Genomic DNA, 6,238 nt, shown 5'->3' with positions numbered 1-6,238 from the left:
CCAGTAACAGGGCGTTAATGAACCAGCAACAGGGCGTTAATGAACCAGCAACAGGGCGTAATTGACCCAGCAACAGGGCGTTATTGAACCAGTAACAGGGCGTTATTGAACCAGTAACAGGGCGTTATTGAACCAGCAACAGGGCGTTATTGAACCAGCAACAGGGCGTTATTGAACCAGCAACAGGGCGTTATTGAACCAGTAACAGGGCGTTATTGAACCAGTAACAGGGCGTTAATGAACCAGTAACAGGGCGTTATTGAACCAGTAACAGGGCGTTAATGAACCAGTAACAGGGCGTTATTGAACCAGTAACAGGGCGTTATTGAACCAGTAACAGGGCGTTATTGAACCAGTAACAGGGCGTTATTGAACCAGTAACAGGGCGTTATTGAACCAGTAACAGGGCGTTATTGAACCAGTAACAGGGCGTTAATGAACCAGTAACAGGGCGTTATTGAACCAGTAACAGGGCGTTATTGAACCAGTAACAGGGCGTTAATGAACCAGTAACAGGGCGTTATTGAACCAGTAACAGGGCGTTAATGAACCAGTAACAGGGCGTTATTGAACCAGTAACAGGGCGTTATTGAACCAGTAACAGGGCGTTATTGAACCAGTAACAGGGCGTTATTGAACCAGTAACAGGGCGTTATTGAACCAGTAACAGGGCGTTATTGAACCAGTAACAGGGCGTTATTGAACCAGTAACAGGGCGTTAATGAACCAGCAACAGGGCAGGGCGTTATTGAACCAGTAACAGGGCGTTAATGAACCAGCAACAGGGCGTTAATGAACCATGAACCAGCAACAGGGCGTAATTGACCCAGCAACAGGGCGTTATTGAACCAGTAACAGGGCGTTATTGAACCAGTAACAGGGCGTTATTGAACCAGCAACAGGGCGTTATTGAACCAGCAACAGGGCGTTATTGAACCAGCAACAGGGCGTTATTGAACCAGTAACAGGGCGTTATTGAACCAGTAACAGGGCGTTAATGAACCAGTAACAGGGCGTTATTGAACCAGTAACAGGGCGTTAATGAACCAGTAACAGGGCGTTATTGAACCAGTAACAGGGCGTTATTGAACCAGTAACAGGGCGTTATTGAACCAGTAACAGGGCGTTATTGAACCAGTAACAGGGCGTTATTGAACCAGTAACAGGGCGTTATTGAACCAGTAACAGGGCGTTAATGAACCAGTAACAGGGCGTTATTGAACCAGTAACAGGGCGTTATTGAACCAGTAACAGGGCGTTAATGAACCAGTAACAGGGCGTTATTGAACCAGTAACAGGGCGTTAATGAACCAGTAACAGGGCGTTATTGAACCAGTAACAGGGCGTTATTGAACCAGTAACAGGGCGTTATTGAACCAGTAACAGGGCGTTATTGAACCAGTAACAGGGCGTTATTGAACCAGTAACAGGGCGTTATTGAACCAGTAACAGGGCGTTATTGAACCAGTAACAGGGCGTTAATGAACCAGCAACAGGGCGTTATTGAACCAGTAACAGGGCGTTATTGAACCAGTAACAGGGCGTTATTGAACCAGTAACAGGGCGTTATTGAACCAGTAACAGGGCGTTATTGAACCAGTAACAGGGCGTTAATGAACCAGCAACAGGGCGTTATTGAACCAGTAACAGGGCGTTATTGAACCAGTAACAGGGCGTTATTGAACCAGTAACAGGGCGTTATTGAACCAGTAACAGGGCGTTATTGAACCAGTAACAGGGCGTTATTGAACCAGTAACAGGGCGTTATTGAACCAGTAACAGGGCGTTACTGAACCAGTAACAGGGCGTTAATGAACCAGCAACAGGGCGTTATTGAACCAGTAACAGGGCGTTATTGAACCAGTAACAGGGCGTTATTGAACCAGTAACAGGGCGTTATTGAACCAGTAACAGGGCGTTAATGAACCAGTAACAGGGCGTTACTGAACCAGTAACAGGGCGTTATTGAACCAGTAACAGGGCGTTATTGAACCAGTAACAGGGCGTTATTGAACCAGTAACAGGGCGTTATTGAACCAGCAACAGGGCGTTACTGAACCAGTAACAGGGCGTTATTGAACCAGCAACAGGGCGTTACTGAACCAGTAACAGGGCGTTATTGAACCAGCAACAGGGCGTTACTGAACCAGTAACAGGGTGTTAATGAACCAGTAACAGGGCGTTAATGAACCAGTAACAGGGCGTTACTGAACCAGTAACAGGGCGTTAATGAACCAGTAACAGGGCGTTAATGAACCAGCAACAGGGCGTTAATGAACCAGTAACAGGGCGTTAATGAACCAGTAACAGGGCGTTAATGAACCAGCAACAGGGCGTTACTGAACCAGTAACAGGGCGTTAATGAACCAGTAACAGGGCGTTAATGAACCAGTAACAGGGCGTTAATGAACCAGTAACAGGGCGTTAATGAACCAGTAACAGGGCGTTATTGAACCAGTAACAGGGCGTTAATGAACCAGTAACAGGGCGTTATTGAACCAGTAACAGGGCGTTAATGAACCAGTAACAGGGCGTTACTGAACCAGTAACAGGGCGTTAATGAACCAGTAACAGGGCGTTAATGAACCAGTAACAGGGCGTTAATGAACCAGTAACAGGGCGTTAATGAACCAGTAACAGGGCGTTATTGAACCAGTAACAGGGCGTTAATGAACCAGTAACAGGGCGTTATTGAACCAGTAACAGGGCGTTACTGAACCAGTAACAGGGCGTTACTGAACCAGCAACAGGGCGTTACTGAACCAGTAACAGGGCGTTACTGAACCAGTAACAGGGCGTTACTGAACCAGTAACAGGGCGTTACTGAACCAGCAACAGGGCGTTACTGAACCAGTAACAGGGCGTTATTGAACCAGTAACAGGGCGTTAATGAACCAGTAACAGGGCGTTACTGAACCAGTAACAGGGCGTTACTGAACCAGTAACAGGGCGTTACTGAACCAGTAACAGGGCGTTACTGAACCAGTAACAGGGCGTTACTGAACCAGTAACAGGGCGTTATTGAACCAGTAACAGGGCGTTATTGAACCAGTAACAGGGCGTTAATGAACCAGTAACAGGGCGTTATTGAACCAGTAACAGGGCGTTAATGAACCAGTAACAGGGCGTTATTGAACCAGTAACAGGGCGTTATTGAACCAGTAACAGGGCGTTATTGAACCAGTAACAGGGCGTTATTGAACCAGTAACAGGGCGTTATTGAACCAGCAACAGGGCGTTACTGAACCAGTAACAGGGTGTTAATGAACCAGTAACAGGGCGTTAATGAACCAGTAACAGGGCGTTACTGAACCAGTAACAGGGCGTTAATGAACCAGTAACAGGGCGTTAATGAACCAGCAACAGGGCGTTAATGAACCAGTAACAGGGCGTTAATGAACCAGTAACAGGGCGTTAATGAACCAGCAACAGGGCGTTACTGAACCAGTAACAGGGCGTTAATGAACCAGTAACAGGGCGTTAATGAACCAGTAACAGGGCGTTAATGAACCAGTAACAGGGCGTTAATGAACCAGTAACAGGGCGTTATTGAACCAGTAACAGGGCGTTAATGAACCAGTAACAGGGCGTTATTGAACCAGTAACAGGGCGTTATTGAACCAGCAACAGGGCGTTACTGAACCAGTAACAGGGCGTTATTGAACCAGCAACAGGGCGTTACTGAACCAGTAACAGGGCGTTATTGAACCAGCAACAGGGCGTTACTGAACCAGTAACAGGGTGTTAATGAACCAGTAACAGGGCGTTAATGAACCAGTAACAGGGCGTTACTGAACCAGTAACAGGGCGTTAATGAACCAGTAACAGGGCGTTAATGAACCAGCAACAGGGCGTTAATGAACCAGTAACAGGGCGTTAATGAACCAGTAACAGGGCGTTAATGAACCAGTAACAGGGCGTTAATGAACCAGTAACAGGGCGTTATTGAACCAGTAACAGGGCGTTAATGAACCAGTAACAGGGCGTTATTGAACCAGTAACAGGGCGTTAATGAACCAGTAACAGGGCGTTACTGAACCAGTAACAGGGCGTTAATGAACCAGTAACAGGGCGTTAATGAACCAGTAACAGGGCGTTAATGAACCAGTAACAGGGCGTTAATGAACCAGTAACAGGGCGTTAATAAACCAGTAACAGGGCGTTAATGAACCAGTAACAGGGCGTTATTGAACCAGTAACAGGGCGTTAATGAACCAGTAACAGGGCGTTATTGAACCAGTAACAGGGCGTTACTGAACCAGTAACAGGGCGTTACTGAACCAGCAACAGGGCGTTACTGAACCAGTAACAGGGCGTTACTGAACCAGTAACAGGGCGTTACTGAACCAGTAACAGGGCGTTACTGAACCAGCAACAGGGCGTTACTGAACCAGTAACAGGGCGTTATTGAACCAGTAACAGGGCGTTAATGAACCAGTAACAGGGCGTTACTGAACCAGTAACAGGGCGTTACTGAACCAGTAACAGGGCGTTACTGAACCAGTAACAGGGCGTTACTGAACCAGTAACAGGGCGTTACTGAACCAGTAACAGGGCGTTATTGAACCAGTAACAGGGCGTTATTGAACCAGTAACAGGGCGTTAATGAACCAGTAACAGGGCGTTATTGAACCAGTAACAGGGCGTTAATGAACCAGTAACAGGGCGTTATTGAACCAGTAACAGGGCGTTATTGAACCAGTAACAGGGCGTTATTGAACCAGTAACAGGGCGTTATTGAACCAGTAACAGGGCGTTATTGAACCAGCAACAGGGCGTTACTGAACCAGTAACAGGGCGTTAATGAACCAGTAACAGGGCGTTAATGAACCAGTAACAGGGCGTTACTGAACCAGTAACAGGGCGTTAATGAACCAGTAACAGGGCGTTAATGAACCAGCAACAGGGCGTTAATGAACCAGTAACAGGGCGTTAATGAACCAGTAACAGGGCGTTAATGAACCAGCAACAGGGCGTTACTGAACCAGTAACAGGGCGTTAATGAACCAGTAACAGGGCGTTAATGAACCAGTAACAGGGCGTTAATGAACCAGTAACAGGGCGTTAATGAACCAGTAACAGGGCGTTATTGAACCAGTAACAGGGCGTTAATGAACCAGTAACAGGGCGTTATTGAACCAGTAACAGGGCGTTATTGAACCAGCAACAGGGCGTTACTGAACCAGTAACAGGGCGTTATTGAACCAGCAACAGGGCGTTACTGAACCAGTAACAGGGCGTTATTGAACCAGCAACAGGGCGTTACTGAACCAGTAACAGGGTGTTAATGAACCAGTAACAGGGCGTTAATGAACCAGTAACAGGGCGTTACTGAACCAGTAACAGGGCGTTAATGAACCAGTAACAGGGCGTTAATGAACCAGCAACAGGGCGTTAATGAACCAGTAACAGGGCGTTAATGAACCAGTAACAGGGCGTTAATGAACCAGCAACAGGGCGTTACTGAACCAGTAACAGGGCGTTAATGAACCAGTAACAGGGCGTTAATGAACCAGTAACAGGGCGTTAATGAACCAGTAACAGGGCGTTAATGAACCAGTAACAGGGCGTTATTGAACCAGTAACAGGGCGTTAATGAACCAGTAACAGGGCGTTATTGAACCAGTAACAGGGCGTTAATGAACCAGTAACAGGGCGTTACTGAACCAGTAACAGGGCGTTAATGAACCAGTAACAGGGCGTTAATGAACCAGTAACAGGGCGTTAATGAACCAGTAACAGGGCGTTAATGAACCAGTAACAGGGCGTTATTGAACCAGTAACAGGGCGTTAATGAACCAGTAACAGGGCGTTATTGAACCAGTAACAGGGCGTTACTGAACCAGTAACAGGGCGTTAATGAACCAGTAACAGGGCGTTAATGAACCAGTAACAGGGCGTTAATGAACCAGCAACAGGGCGTTACTGAACCAGTAACAGGGCGTTAATGAACCAGTAACAGGGCGTTAATGAACCAGTAACAGGGCGTTAATGAACCAGTAACAGGGCGTTAATGAACCAGTAACAGGGCGTTATTGAACCAGTAACAGGGCGTTAATGAACCAGTAACAGGGCGTTATTGAACCAGTAACAGGGCGTTATTGAACCAGCAACAGGGCGTTACTGAACCAGTAACAGGGCGTTATTGAACCAGCAACAGGGCGTTACTGAACCAGTAACAGGGCGTTATTGAACCAGCAACAGGGCGCTACTGAACCAGTAACAGGGTGTTAATGAA

Source organism: Oncorhynchus mykiss, chromosome 13 (genome assembly GCF_057628025.1).
Source record: "Oncorhynchus mykiss isolate SJ-2025 chromosome 13, ASM5762802v1, whole genome shotgun sequence".
Classification (NCBI taxonomy): Eukaryota; Metazoa; Chordata; class Actinopteri; order Salmoniformes; family Salmonidae; genus Oncorhynchus; species Oncorhynchus mykiss.
Note: the sequence above shows the minus strand (reverse complement) of the source record.